Below are 16158 nucleotides of genomic sequence, written 5' to 3' on the forward strand. Positions count from 1 at the left end.
TGCTTCAGCCTAGGGATAAAATTTTAGGTGTGGACATTTATCAAAACTTCTGACTCAGACTCTATTTGATAATTTTTTAAATAAATATTTTGATCTTAATTTTCCTCTTTGTAAATTAACGTGCACCTATAAAAATTGGTTTGACCATCCAAGTAACCTTCTCAAAGTACCTCCTAATGATGATTTACAAAAAGTTGTACTAGGGCTGGGAAGGTGGCTCAGTGGTAGAGCGCTTGCCTTGCATGCATAAGGGACTGGGTTAGATTCCTCAGCACCACATAAGAAAAAGAAAAAAGCCGGAAGTGGTGCTGTGGCTCAAATGGTAGAGCGCTAGCCTTGAGCTGAAGAGCTGAGGGACAGCGCCCAGGCCCCACGACCGGACCCCCCCAAAAAAGTTGTACTATATTTCAACAAGTAAAACAATGCTACAAATAAAGAAAACAATAATTAAATGTTAATAATTAATAAAATAAAAAACAAAAATTTATTACTGTTTTCACTATTTGAAGTGTACTACATATTAGATTTTACTATTTTCTCATAATCCTGTACATTTAACACTGACTGAGGTTGTGATGTTCATCAAGAGTTTTATAGAATATGAGTAGTCTTTAAAGCTATCCACTAAGATTACTATTTATGGCTCTTCTCATTATTTGTTTATGGCTTATATCATCATTTTTCCTCATTAACTTATAAACTGAGGAAGCCCTAAAGTTTTAACAGCCTGTGTAGTTAACAAAGTGTTAACACTTCATTCTGCTTCTTTACACAAAAACTTTGCAACTTCTCATTAATAAAGTTTCTCGAAACTCTGAAATGTACATACTTAGTAGTATATGTCTGCTGCCATAAATCTTAAATACTTTATGGAAAAGTTTTATACCTGCCAAACAGTCCTAATTTTGGCATATGTAAACAAATTCCCAAAATTAAATATATTTAAAACATTAAAACTTTTAACAAACCTTAACACTTGGTGCAGTGTTCATTATGACAGGTGCCTTGTATAGAATAATTGAATCCCCCTCCTACACATTTCTTGAGCAACAAATATCTGGAATTATTTTGTTTTTGACATGTCAATCTTGACTTTATTCTTAAATTTGTGCTTATGTAAGAAATATATGGTTCTAAAATTTCATGACAATTCTTTTGAACTTACTTTTTGTTGAATTGTCTAGTTTAATAAAATCCAACTGCACTTTTTTTTGGGGGGGTCCATTCGTGGGGCCTGAACTCTAGGCCTGGGCGCTGTCCCTCAGCTCTTCAGCTCAAGGCTAGCGTTCTACCACTTGAGCCACAGTGCCACTTGCAGCTTTTTTCTTTTTGCTTATGTGGTGCTGAGGAATCGAACCCAGGGCCTCATGCATGTAAGGCAAGCGCTCTACCACTGAGCCACCTTCTCAGCCCCCACAATTGCACTTTTGATATAAAAAATATTCTGTGCTCAATTCAGCCACACATACACTAACATTGGAACAATACAGAGAAGAGTAGCATGTCACTTGCGCAAGGACGATATGCAAATTCGTGGTGTGTTCCATATTTTTACAACAATAGATGCTGGAGGGAATGTGGCCACAAGGGAACCATACAACATTCTTGGTGGGAGTGTAAACTTGTTCAACCACTTTGGAAGGCATTATGGAGGTTCCTCAAAAGATTCCACATAAAGCTCCCCTTTGACCCAGGAGTCCCACTTTTGGGGATTTACTAAATGATCACAAACAAGACCATACTAAAACTACCAGCACCACTATGTTTATTGCAGCATTATTTACAATAGCTAAGATATGGAACCAACCAGCTGTCCCCACTACATGAATGGATCAAGAAAATGTGATGTATATACACAAGGGAATTCTATACCTCCATCAGAAAGAATGACATTGTCCCATTTGTTAGGAAATGGAAAGACTTGGAAAAAAATTTATTAAATGAAGTAAGCCAAGTCCAAAGAAAAAGGTCCCATGGTTTCCCTTATTTTCAATAACGAATATATGTCTGGGTTAAGCAGACAAGGTCAAAAGCTATGTGCATATGAACAGAAATGATAATGTTAAGGGAATTGAACCCCACGATAGGGAAACAAGTAGTTTTTTGTTTCTTGCTATTGTTTCTAACGTACTTATAATGTGCGATGTGAATTTTCGTTTCTTTGTATGTTCCTCCCCCCACGCTATAACCCTTGTTTTCTCTGTATTTGAAGTTGGTGCATCTGCCTCTTGTATTTACGCTTCTCTAATTTGGGGAGGGGAAGGGAAAAAATGTGTGCGCGTGAACGCATGTGCATGCGTGTGTGTTGGCATGCTCAGAGTTTGAAATCAGGGCTTAAAGGTCTTGCTAGACCTTTCTTCTCTAGGTTGGTGAGGTACTATATGAGCTACATTTTTTTCCCTGGGTCTTTGCTAGTTCATTAAAAATTTTGAAAAATAATTTCATGAATTTTTTTTTTTGGCCCTTATTGACTTCCAATGGTTATCCACAGATCCCAGGCTCCTGAGTAGCTATCCCGAGTAGATAGGATTACAGGTGTGACTAGCCAATACAAGGCTTTCAGCATAATTTTAAAAGTAGAAGAAAATTTACTTCATGGGGGCCTGTTTAATTATCTCCTACTTTTAAAACATTTTGGATTGATTAAATGTGAATTTATTTCATTTTTGGATTCTTAAAAGATAGTAAGTGATGATATTTAAAAGTTTTGGTACTTTTTAAAAAAGGAAACTGGAACTGTGGGACAGAAGAAATTTGTCTCTCTTTGGACCTCAATTTAGAAGCTCAGCTCTGTGCATGATAACCCAATGTCACCAACACAGTCTGTGTTGAAGACAAAATGTGATAGAAAACAATCACCATGGGCAATATTTGCTATGCTATAATTTCTTGGACAATATGAATATTGAATTGAGAGTGTAAGAGAATGGAAAGAATTTACCTACCTTTTGTGTATTGCTGAAAGACTTTTGGAAACTTTGACTCATTTCCTTCCTCACTGTGTGTCTTTGGGCCATGCACTTAGTGCCTTTAATTACAATTTTTCCCAACACTAAAATAGTAATAACATTAGCATTATAGCAAATGTTATCTTAAGAATTAAGAGAAATAAAACTTGTAAAATACTTAACATAAACTTCTATGCATGAGCTTTGAGTTTAGCCAGAAGTTTTTTTTAAATACTAAATAGAATGTCATAAGTATTGCAGAAACCATTACATGTAGTGAGCAATGTTATCTATTAATCATGCTCTACTTCCAAGGAAGCCGGGTAGATAACTTCTCATGTTGTAAATCAAACTGGTTATCTTAAGTCTTGTTAGTGTAAAAATATAAGGGACATAATAATGAAGGAATGTTGTAGACTGAGATGAAGTCCAAAAGAAAATGTACAAAACTGATAAAACAAAAGTATCTGAGCAGTATATTGTGTTTTACATCATTTAAGTTACATCTCAAAGATAAGGCAGACCTAGAAGAATGAATTGTCTTTTTGATATTCTATCATCGGTCTTTTCTCATTCATGTAGAGGCATCATCAAATTTGAGGAACTAAGTTTTTGGTTTGCTTCCTTCCGTTTAAGTTACATCATTTAAGTTACATCACAAAGATAAAGAAGACCTAGAAGAATGAATTGTCTTTTTGATATTCTATCATAGGTCTTTCCTCATTCTTGTAGAGGCATCATCAGATGAGAGGAACTGTATTTTTTTTGTTTGTTCCTTCCATTTATTCTTCAGTTTGAAATCTGAACTACATGAGACAGAAAGAAACCAAGGGAAATTAGTCACACAAGCTTTGAAAAGAAAAATCAACGTAAAATAAAATACATAGCCTTGTATAAGGTCTAACTAAATTGAGTTATATAGTCTCAAGCATTAACAGAAAATGATTTAAGCAATATCATGTTATTGAAAACTGAAAAATGTTAGGAGTTGCTTTATTTTTTCCTTTCTACTACCTTGAAATTATTGATTTTGTACTGAGAGATTAAAGATGAGATTAACAAGAAACTTGATTAAAAATTTTCAAAATTTCTGAATAGATATGTTTACCAAAAAGCTCTGAAAATCGCCAGTGGGTTTACAAAGTTGTGTTTAATACAACTTCTATGCTGGCTTAATGTTTTGTAAACAAAAGTCATTAGAGAAATGCAATTCAAAATTACTATGATACTACTTCATAACTATTATAACTCTTATCAAAAAAATCAAAGGAACCAGGTGTGGTGGTAAAGACTTGTAATTCGAAGCTTTTAGGAGGTTGGAGTAAAAAGATTTGGGTCTGAGGTCATCTTGGGTATTGCACACAGTAAAAACATGCCCTTTAAAAAAACTCAAAAGGTAATAAGGTTGGCTGGTGAGAGTGTGGAGAAAAGGAAATTTTCTACACTCTTGGTCAAAATACAGGTTAATACTCTCCTTGTAGAAAGTAGTATGCAGTTTTCTAAAGAAATCCAAAGTTGCAATATCACCTGACCCACCAATCATGTGATTATTTCTCTCTGGGTAACTCATAAATATATCTGTAGTTCATTGTTATTCACATTATTCACAACAACAGCCAAGATATAAATCGAAATTCAGTGTTCAACTACAGACTAATAAACAACTGTGGTGCATGCACAAATATATTTTTCTGTTTCATCCTTAAAATAGCAAGAGACTTCTCCCATTAGCCACAACTTATAATGACCTGAAAGATGTATTGTAAATGAGGAAAAATGTTGTCTTCTGATTTTTGTAAACACACACACACACACACACACACACACACACACACACCAACCTCAAACATTAAGAGTGAAATTTTTTGAAAAGTAAAGCAAAGTGGAATTGCTGGGGCATTTAGGTCACAATGTAGAAGATAGTAGATATACAGGATGAACCGGTATAGAGTTGTAATGTACAGCATGAGGATACAGGGGACAACACTGGACTTACATAGGAATGAAGCTAAATAAGTAGGAGTTGTTCTTCCTAGTAGGGGTTGCTCTTTTGGATGCTCTTCCTCCAGTAATGGATAAGATGAGCATAATTCTTTAAATATACCTGCCTGTTTGCAGAAATAATAACAAACAATATAGCAATAATGTTGTATGGTCAACATAGGATATGAGATTATCCTTGGTGTAAACTAATTATTACAAATAAGGGAAACCGTGGGACCTATGTTTCTTTAAGTCTGGCTTACTTCACTTAATATAATTTTTTCCAAGAACTTCCATTTCCTTACAAATGAGGTGGTATCGTTCTTTCTGATGAAAGCATAGTATTCCATGTTAGCGTGTGTGTGTGTGTGTGTGTGTGTGTGTGTGTCTCATTTTCTTGATCCATTCATCTACTGAGGGGCATCTGGATGGATTCCATATCTTAGCTATGGTAAATAATACTGTGATAAACATAATTTTGCTGGTAGCTTTAGTGTGGCCTCGCTTGTGGCCACCTGGTTAAGTGCCCCGCAGTGGGATTACTGAGTAATAGGGGAGCATTATTGTGTACATCAAGGATAATCTTAGTAAATGAGCAGAATAGCCCTATAGTTATGTACATATGATCGTATAAGGTGATTCTAAGTGAAATGAACTCCAAGACATGTTCTTTGTTGTTTTTGTTCTTAATGTATTGTGTGATTTCTTTTTAACCTTTTGTGTTTTCCCCAACTATGGTGTATCCCCTGTAGTCAGAGTATTTGATTTTGATACCCTGGTTATTGTAAATATGTTAATCTGAACTAGGGAAGGGAAAGGGAAAAAATGGTGAGGCAAAGGACAAAGGGGGAACCTATGCAACAGTGATACACAGAAGAAAATATGTTGGAAATAATCTGGAGGGGCTGTTGGGAGGGAAGAGGGAGAAAAATGGGGGAAGGGATAACAAATTAGAAAAGAAATGAATTCATTACCTTACTTATGTAAGTATAACCCCTCTGTACATTACCTTGACAGTAAAATTTAAATAAAAAGTAAAGTAAAGAAGCTATGGGAAGGGGAAACAAAGGAGGAGACAACAATGCTTAATAAGAAATGTATTCATTATTTTGCCCATATAATTGTAACCCCTCTGTATGGTATTTTCACAATAAAAATACAATAAAATACATGAGAGCAGCAATACAGGATATGGGACTGGGGAAAATACTATACAAAGAGTAGAACAGCTGTGGAGAACAATAATTTTACTTTAACATAGGAAGTAATTAACTAGCATACAGATTTTCAGCCTCATGTCAGTCACTAAAAAGGGAAAACAAAATACAAACCATTAGAGATAAAATAGAAAACTAAACAATAAGGATGAAGAGATGGCTTGGACCAAAAATTACAAATGAGACAATTAGGAAACAAATAAAAAGCTGGTAAGTTTAAAAAATATTACCCATAATTCTATTAATTGTTGTTTACATCACAATTTGTTAGAACTATAATTCAAATCACAGTTTAGTATTATATCATTTTAATAATAGGTTACTTATTATTGATTTCTTAATGTTGAATGTTTAATATATAATTTTACTTTTAGCAGCTATAGAAAAGAAGAAAGTGAATCTAATTTTACTAATATATATCATGAATTGTAAAATTGAGAAGCAGAATTTAAACAAATAATATATTATTACTTTTTTAATTCTGTGACTTAATGTAATAATTCAAAGTGTATTCTACAATCATCAATCATTTTAACCCCATTGACTCTAGGCCAGGGGATCACAGGGGCCCAGAAAACCTACTACCTTGAATAGTAATCCTAGACCTCTAAAACAAAACAAAACAAAACCAGAAACAAAACAAACAAAACACACTGCAGTAAGCACAGCCAGTCAGGGCTGCTATCACAGCCTACATGAAGTCAGGCCAGAAACAGAAATTGAGAGTCATTTAGCTGATAACTAATATATATTTTTATGAGACAGACTCAAATGAGACTCCTGAGAGAGAGTCAGAAAGACTGATGAAAGGGACTAAAATTGATCACACGAAGATTGGAAAGTAGAATTCCTTGTAGAACAAATAAATAATAAAAAGCCTGTGCATGTAAGAACAAGACAGCAGACCAAATTCAAGAATCGCACATTATCTTAGAGGTCAGCTTAATGAATTATCAATGGAAATCTTTGAAATCTTAAATATTTGAACACATGTGGGAGAAGGACAATTGCTGAAGAGAAAGAAAATATCATCACCCTGTTAGGATGTCCAATATCACCTTAGGAATTGATAAAGCACAGATTTGTAATAAAAAGAATACAATTATTCCAAGTGAGGGGTTCATTTGTTTTGATGTAACAGTTCTTGATTTAGGTGCTAGCAATTAACATACAATTGATCCAGTCCCACAGCTGAGTTGATATTGACTGCAGTATTCCTACATAAAGGGAAAGAGAAAATTTACAAATGTCTGGTGAAATGAGTTGAGGATGAAGTGTTCTAATAGTGATATCTGAGGTTTAGACACAGGTAAAGAGGTGGACTTTCTTTTCTAAAATCCCCCCATTTTTAGCCTAGTGCCAGTGGCTCACAACTGTAATCCTAGCTACTCAGGAAGCTGAGATCTAAGGACTGCAGTTCAAAGGCCCTAGACAGGAAAGTCCCAGAGACTCTTATCTCCATTTAACCACAGGAAAACCAGAAGTTGCCCTGTGGCTCAAGAGGTAGAGAACTCACCTTGAGTTGAAGAGCTCAGGGACAGTGTCCACGCCCAGACTTCAAGCCCCTCAACCAACAACAAAAAAAATATCCCTTTTCTTGGACTGCCTACATCTTTTCCTAACATTCAACAAAGAAGCCATTTTATCACCCACAACATTTAAGTCCTATCCTAGCTACTGCAAATAGAATGATCTGGTTTCTTATGTCAAAAGTTCATATTTTTAAAAACAAATACCAGAAGTGATAACTTTTTTTCCAGTCCTTGAACACTGGGCCTGGGCCCTGAACATGGTTATGCTGATAGCTTTCATGTGAGCTTGCTTGTTATTTATTGAATTACTGCTGATGAGGGGAATTACTGGGTCTTCATGGAGATCTATATTTAGTCTTTTCAGGAAACTCTGTACTGCATTCCACGGTGGATGAACAAGTTTAATTTCCCACCAACAGTGTAATAGAGTTCCCAATTGGCTACATCCATGTCAGCATTTGCTATTGTTAGTTTTCTTGATAATGGCCATTCTTACTGGGAGGAGGTAGAATCAGTCTTGTTTACTTGTAGATTTGTGGGCACCTTCTAGCTAACAAAAATGAATGAATCCATGAAACCTATATTGCTCCGAGTCTGCATTCTGTTCTCTTTGCTCTTAGTATAATTTTACCAAGCCTTTCATTTTCCTTAAGACTGGTGAAAAGTCATCATTTCTGATGGGTGAGTAGAATTCCACTGTGTGTGTGTGTGTGTGTGTGTGTGTGTGTGTGTGTGTGTGTGTGTGTGTGTGTGTGTGATAGGCCCATGAATTCATTTCTAAGCCTTCTGTTTCACCTATAATTTAGTAATTCCATATTAAATTTGGATTACTTTCTCTACTGTATTGAAGAATATAGTTGGGATTTTGATGAGTATTGCATTGTCAATTTTTGGGGGACCGCATTGCAGTTTCACCATGTAAATTCTTCCAACCAGGAGCATTAAAAAATTTTCCATTTCCTTGAGTCTCCTTAATTTCCCTTTTTAGAGTTTTGAAGTTTTCACAGTAGAGGTCCTTCACATTTTATTTAAATTAATTAATTCCTAGTTTTGCTGTTGTTGTTTTGTTTAGTTTAGATTTGATTTGGTTTTAAGGCTAATACATATGAGGTTGTTTTTTGGATTTCAGCATGGATCTTCCCATTGTTGGTAACACAGAAAAACTACTAATTCTTGTGGTTTTTATACCCTGCTACATTGCTGAAGGTTAGCATCACCTTTAGTAACTTGAAGGAGGAAGCTATAGGGTCCTTTAAATACAGGATCATTACATCTGTAAAAAGGGATAGTTTTACATCTTCCCTATTTGGATCCCCTTTATGTTTTTCTCTTGCTTATTGCTCTTGCTAGAAAGTCCACTGCATCATCGCTTATCAAAGAGTTGGGTTCATAGTTCTCTTTCTTTGGTGAGTCCCTATGTGATTTGGAGAAGAGTCTAATTCTAGCTTCATAGAATGTGTTTGATAATTCCATTTCCCTTTCTATTCCATTCAAGAGTTATAACTGTGTATTGTAAGTTCTTTGCAGGTTTTAATTTCATGGTAAATTCATTGAGTCGTAGATTTTTCTGGAATGGGAAGTGGTTTATTGACATTTCATTTTCATTTCTTTTTATGTTTTACTTCTTGTTTCAGATCCAGTATAGGAAAGCATCAATTTCCCCAGGATTTTTCAGGTGATTGGCAAAAGATTTTCAAAGTATTCTCTTATAATATTCTCAATTTTGCTTATATCTGTTGTGTTGTCTCATTTTTGTCTTTAATTTTCTGTATTTGGATGAGTTCGCTAATTGTTTTGTTTTGTTTTTGTTTTTTATTATGAAGGTGATATACAGAGTGGTGGGTTACAGTTACATAAGTAATGAGTACCTTTTTTTTTTTTTTTTTGGTCTGTTCGTGGGAACTGAACTCGGCCTGGGCGCTGTCCCTCAGCTCTTCAGCTCAAGGCTAGTGCTCTACCACTTGAGCCACAGCACCACTTCCAGCTTTTTTCTTTTTGCTTATGTGGTGCTGAGGAATCGAACCCAGGGCCTCATGCATGTAAGGCAAGCGCTCTTCCACTGAGCCACCTTCCCAGCCCAAATGAGTACATTTTTAACAGTGTTACCCCTTCCTCATTTTTTTCTGCTTCCCCCAACCCTGACATCCCACTCCCACAAAGTTGTAAAGTTTATTTCTAACATAGTGTCTAGTGAATATCACTGTTGCTTTGGTTAATCTTTGTCTCACCATTTCTGTGATTTCCCTTCCTTTCCCCAAATCAGATTGACTTATGTGTAAGACAAAGGGTACAGAAATCAAAAACAGTGATTACTGGGAATAAACCAAAGGGGAAAACTAAATAGAAATAACTAAGAACAGTTCACTATATAATCATCTTGTATCCATTTCTTGGAGCTCATTTTGATAAGCATCATCATTTTATGGTGATATGCATATTGCTATTGAGCTACTGTGAATATCCTAGATATATCCTAGTTTTTCCAAATGAGTGAAAACATGTAGCCTCTGATTCTTTGGGTCTGGCTTGTTTGAATTATTATGTTTCCAAATGATTCCATTTCTTACAAATGGGACAATGTCAATCATTCTGATGGAAGCATAGAATTTTGTTGTGAATATGTACAACATTTCCTTGATCCATCATTTCTGGATCATAGGGGAGCTCCAGCGAGGAACCTCTATACTTCTTTACAGAGTATTTGAACAAGTTTACATTTCCACCAATAGTGTAGTAATGTTCCTTTTTGGCCACATCCCCACCAGCCCAGCATCTGTTATTATTAGTTTTCTTCATTATGGTCATTCTAACTGGGGTTAGGTGGAATCTCAATTTTGCTTTGATTTGCATTTCTTTTATGGCCAGAAATGTTGCATAGTTCTTCATGTGTCTATTGGCCATTCATATTTCTTCTTCAGAGAGGTCTCTCCTTAAATCTTAAGCTCACTTATATTATGAGGGTTGTTGTTTCTATGAGGATTTTTTTTTGGGGGGGGGTTTAATTTTGGGTCTCTAAGAATATTTGAGGTATGAGGCCGTTGTATGTTGTAGAGCAACTAAAGACCTCCCAATCTATATAAAGTCTCTTTTTAGTCAGATTTGGTAAGGGTCTGTCAAGTCTGTTAATTTATTGAAAGAACCAACTCTGTTTGGTTGATCTTCCTATGTTTTATTTTGTCTTATTTAGTTATTTCTGATTTAACTTTTTTATTTGTTTCAGCCTACTTAGGTTTAGACTTGTTCCTCTCTTCAAGGAGCTTTAGGTACATAATAAAAATACTGATTTGAGATTTCCCCAATTATTTGATGTAGGCATTCAAAGCTATAAATTTTCCTGTAAGTACTGCATTTAATATGTCCCAGAGGAGCTGGTATTTTGTGTCTTCATTTTTCTTAAATTCCAGAAACTTTCAGATTTCCATTCTAATCTCTTCAGTGCCCCACTGGTCATTCAGCAATGTGTTTTTCAGTTTTCATAGGTTTGACAATTTTTTTTTGTTTTAGTTGTTTAATTGTGTTTATTCTGCTGTGGTCTGACAAGCTATGGGAATTCAATTAATTATTCTTTCAATTTGGACAGAAATTCTGTGTGACATAGGATGGGTTCTATTTTGGAGAATCTTCCATGACCTGCTGCAAAGAATGTACATACTGATACTGAATGTATATTCTGTAGATGTCTGTTAGGGCAAGGTGGTCAATGCAGTTATTTACATCTTCAGTTTCTTTTTTTTGTTTTATTGGGTCCTGTCGTGGGCCTGAACTCTGGGCCTGGCACTGCCCTCAGCTCTTCAGCTCAAGGCTAGCACTCTACCACTTGAGCCACAGCACCACTTCCGGCTTTTTTCTTTTTGCTTATGTGGTGCTGAGGAATCGAACCCAGGGCCTCATGCATGCAAGGCAAGCGCTCTACCACTGAGCCATCTTTCCAACCCTAGGTCTTCGGTTTCTTGGTTGAGTTTTTCCTGGATAACCAATCCATGCATGACAATGATGGGTTGAGATGTGTTTTTAGGTTATGTAGTATTTGGTTGATGATGTGGGGTGGTCCAAGATTCAAGGCATTGATATTTACCCTTGTTGTATCTTCCTAATGGAGAGCTGCCTTTATCAATATGTAATGTCTCTTCCTACTAATTTTAATTTGAGTTCTACATTATTTTATGTTAGTAATTCTACTGTGGCCTCTTTATGGTATCCATTTGCTTGAAAAATTTCCTTGCAGCCTTTCAGTTTGAGTATGTGTTTGTTTTTGTCAATGAAATGTATCTCTAGTGGACACTGGATGGATGCATCTTGTTTTTTTATAATACTATCTAATCTGTGTTTTCTAATTGGAAATTTAAGTCCATTGATATTGAAAGTTAAGGCTGGGAAATATCTATAATTCCTGCTCTTAGGAGCTGTGCCTCATCTATTCTTATTATATTTACTTTGTTCGGTATAATTTGTGGAAGGGAAGGGGAAAAACAAATCATTTAAATAGGGATACAGGTGGACCCATTGCAACAATGAGATGCACAAGTCCTTATGATGAAAATGAACTTTACAACTTTGGTGCAGGGGGGGAGTGGGGAGGACTGGGTGGGAGGGTTGGGGAAGGATGGGAAGGGATAGGAAGGGGAAACAAAGGAGGAGGCTACAATGCTTTGATAAGAAATGTACTCATTATCTTGCCCATGTAATTGTAACCCCTCTGTACAGTATTTTCACAATAAAAAATATATCCTTTCACTGGTAGGGAGCATTTTATATAACCAGTTCCTGTTCTTCTTGGCCTCTCTATGTAGGATATATTTGATTAATTTCTATCTTGTTGATTTGGTGGGGATAAGTTGTTTCAAGTTCTCTTTGTCATGAAATATTTTTATATATCCTTTAAATGTAAAGAAGAGTTTGGCTTGGGACAGTATTCAGGATTGGTAGTTGTTTGCCTTTAATGTTTGCCATATATCATGCCAGGCTCTCGTTTTTACCATATCAGCTAAGAAATCATTATTTATTCTGACTGCATATCCTTTATAAATAATCAATCTTTTCTCCTGACAGCTTTAAGAATCCTTTCCTTGATCTCTAATGATCCTCTAATGGATTATGATGTGGTGGTGGGTTGTTCTGTTCTGGTATTCTCTGTTTGGTGTTCTAAAGGCTTCTTTTCTATGAATGAGCCTTTCTTTTTGGATGTTTGGCGTGTTCTCTGCTAGAATTCTGTAATATGTTTCCCATCCATTTTGTTTCCTGCTCTTCTCCTTCTTGATACCTCTCTCCCCCAAGTTTAATCTTCTAACTGAATCTTGAACTTCCAGCAAGATCATTTCTTATTTATTGGATTTGTTCTAAATGATTAGCTCCTCTTTTCTATTAGACCTAGTCTGTCTTTGATGCCTAACATCTTCTATGTCATCTATTCGCTGTGGAGACTTTCTACTTTGTTTTTGAATTCTCTGTCTTCTAATTGGTCATTTTTTTATGGCTTCTATCTTTACTAAAGCTTTGTTTTAGGTCTTGTGTGGACTTTCTTTACATCTTTTTCTTTGGGTAGGGGAGTTGGAGGGGTTTATTTTAGCTGTGTCTTCTCTCATACCTTTTAACTATTTAACGAATTTTTCCTTGGACTCCTTTGCCTTCTCAGAATTTATTTATCTTTCTGTTTGTCATCTCCATGAATTATTATGCTAATCTTTGATTGGTCTCATCTTTTTCACAAATTTCCTTTTAGAGGTTTTGTATCTTTTCATTAATCACATTTTTCAGCAGTATTTGTAATGTATTTTGAATACTCTCTTCTAGGTCCTTAATTGTCTGTTCTAATGTCTGGTCAGTTCCTGTGTGAATTATCAGTTTTCTTGTATTTTTTTGATTTTTTCTGTCCATTTGGTGGATTTCTTGGCTTTTATTTGTGGGATCTGTGATCTTAATAGGTGACTCTCTATGTTCTTGGTTGATTTGCAGGTTTGGTTTGGTCTTCTGTTGTGATTTGTTTTTCTGGAATTAGGTTTTTGTCTAGACGATTAAGTGTAGGATTAGAGATCATTTGTGGTGAGATATTGTTATGTTAATACTTGTGGTTCCAATGAGAGTTCGAACTGTCCAGTGGTAAGATGAATTGTGTCTGTGTTTGGATGTGGCTGCCTCTGTTCCTGCTTTTTTCCCATGTGGCCCTTTTATTTCCACAGTGCAGCTGTGCTTTTGAATATGTTGGTCAACACAGTCACAACAGTCACCTGCCTGGCTGGGTAACTTTTCATAGATTTCTGTTTTCTTGTCAAGACAGTATAAAATCTTCTTTTGAATTATATATTTATATATAATTATACCTGACTTGGTTTGACCTGCTAGAAGTGGAATACCTGCTAGGACTCTAAATATCTGTTTCATTAGCTAGATCCAGGGTAATATTCTGTTGTTATTCTGCCATTGTTTTTCCACTTCCTCAGGTTTATTTTTGATATTGTGGATTTTTCAAATAATTTAGGATTTGTGATGGTTGTAGCCCTTTATTTTTTTCTGTTTGTGTTACTTTGAAATAGTGATTTCAGGCTTCTATAAAGAGAAAGTAATAATATGAAATGTATGTTATTACATTGAAAGAAAGAGACCTGACATTTTAACCTTTTGCTACAAGTAAATTAAAATTAAGCAAAACTAATGAAAATAATTTCTTATTTACTAGTGTCTTTTTTACCTATGTTAATATTATTTACAATGTGAGTGAAATGTTTAAAAAGTAGTATTTATTTTAGCTTAATTGCTCTGAAGAGACAATAAGTGATATAATCAAAGGCTAAAAATGATTAGATTTAAAATTTAGAATTCAGGAAATCATTTTGGCCATTCTGGTTACTGGAGCCTTCACTACAACCTCACGAGACAATTTATATTGATGAAGCAAAAATCCAAGGTTAGATATTTATGAATAAAGAATCATGTCATTCTGAACATGGAGAGCTACATTTCAAACATAGAAAATTTAGCTTTTAAATACCTGAATATGCTAGTACATTTAATTGCAGTGTAAGTACTTGTTCTGAAAAGAGATAAAATTGCATTTATTTTGAAATGTAAAATGTAAACCTAAGTATTCATTTGAATAAAAGATAATGTTTAAAATATCACTCATTCAAGAAAGAAGATGTACAGTTAGTTGTTTTTCATGCCAATTATGTTCTCTAAACTTCCTACAAATACTAGATTAGTAAACCTAATTCATTGCTTTCTGGGAAATAGAAATTCAGTTTCTTAAAACTCATGATTGTAACTTTTTCTCAAACAATTGCTAAATAATTGTTTTATATTTTTTGTCATGGAATCTTATTTGACATATTTTTATTCATTAAGTTAAATAATAGGCCAATAACAATATAAATTATGCATGAACAAAGTTTATCTAACACAAGTATTTTTTTCACAAGACATATCATGGCTCTCTTAAAGAACACTAGAAGGCAGTGTCTTATTTATTAATTTTTAGTTGTTTTCTTAATGATTTTTAATTGTCAGAAGTGGCAATTCTATAATATATTTAAAGCATTTGATTATACTCCCTCTATTTCAGTTTCATTACTTCTTTCTCCAAAGATCTTCTGTTTTTCACATAAAATTACGTCTTTGTATATGTACATATAAACTAATTTGGAAGATTTAGGCTAAACTACAATTTAATTCAAGATGTATGGTTGATTAATAGGCTAAATAAAAACTTAAATATTTTTTATTAACTTCTGAATTGAGTTATCATTATTATTATGGTTAGGCTTAGGATCCCAGACGGAATTAGAATTAGAATTAGAGAAATAGAAAATTTAGGTTCAACACAGAATGACACATTGCAACAATGATACTCAAAAGACACTGTTGAAAATGAAGTTTACACCATGGGGAGGGAGGAGTAAGGGAAGTGGGGAGGAATGGGATAGTGGGAGAACAAGACAGAAGGGGGTAACAATGCTTAACAAGAAATGTACTCCTTATGTTACATATGTACTTAATCGCTCTTTAAAGCATCTTTACAACAAAATAAAATTGTTAAGAAATAATGAAAAATAAAACTTGCCAGGAAATAGAAAACGCTTAAAAATTTAGGTTCAAAATGCAAGTAAAATTTAGAACTACACGCTGAGCAAGATTTAGGATAAATGTGAAAAAAGAGGCTTGCTATTAACATGATGATTCAGATATAGGTAGGCTTAGGATTAGGCAAAGTGTTCCAGTTAGAGCTGGGGTTAGGATGAGAAAAAGATGGAAGATATTGTGTAAAACTGCCACATATTTTAAGAAGAATGAATGGCATCAAAGTTAGAATGAATGAAAACCAGTGTGTATGTTACTTTAAACATTAAGATATGATTTGGTTTAAAGTGTGAGATATTTTTTTGCTCTAGTTAGGATTAGGGAAGGATAAGCTTTAGGGTAACTTTTAGTTTTCCACTAAGAAGTAGAAGCAAAAAAATGTGTGGGTGAATAGAATCTAGACTATTT

General features: G+C 34.7%; 1 non-coding gene across 1 annotated transcript; it reads left to right on the forward strand.

Annotated features, from left to right (window-relative positions):
* Nucleotides 1–1446: 1446 nt before the first annotated feature.
* LOC122103081 lies at nt 1447–1553 on the forward strand. The gene has a single exon (XR_006146690.1). It is a non-coding gene; the product is annotated as a U6 spliceosomal RNA (small nuclear RNA).
* The last annotated feature ends 14605 nt before the right edge of the window (nt 1554–16158 follow it).

Source organism: Dipodomys spectabilis, unplaced genomic scaffold, assembly GCF_019054845.1.
Source record: "Dipodomys spectabilis isolate Male_0828 unplaced genomic scaffold, ASM1905484v1 ptg001641l, whole genome shotgun sequence".
NCBI classification, from domain to species: domain Eukaryota; kingdom Metazoa; phylum Chordata; class Mammalia; order Rodentia; family Heteromyidae; genus Dipodomys; species Dipodomys spectabilis.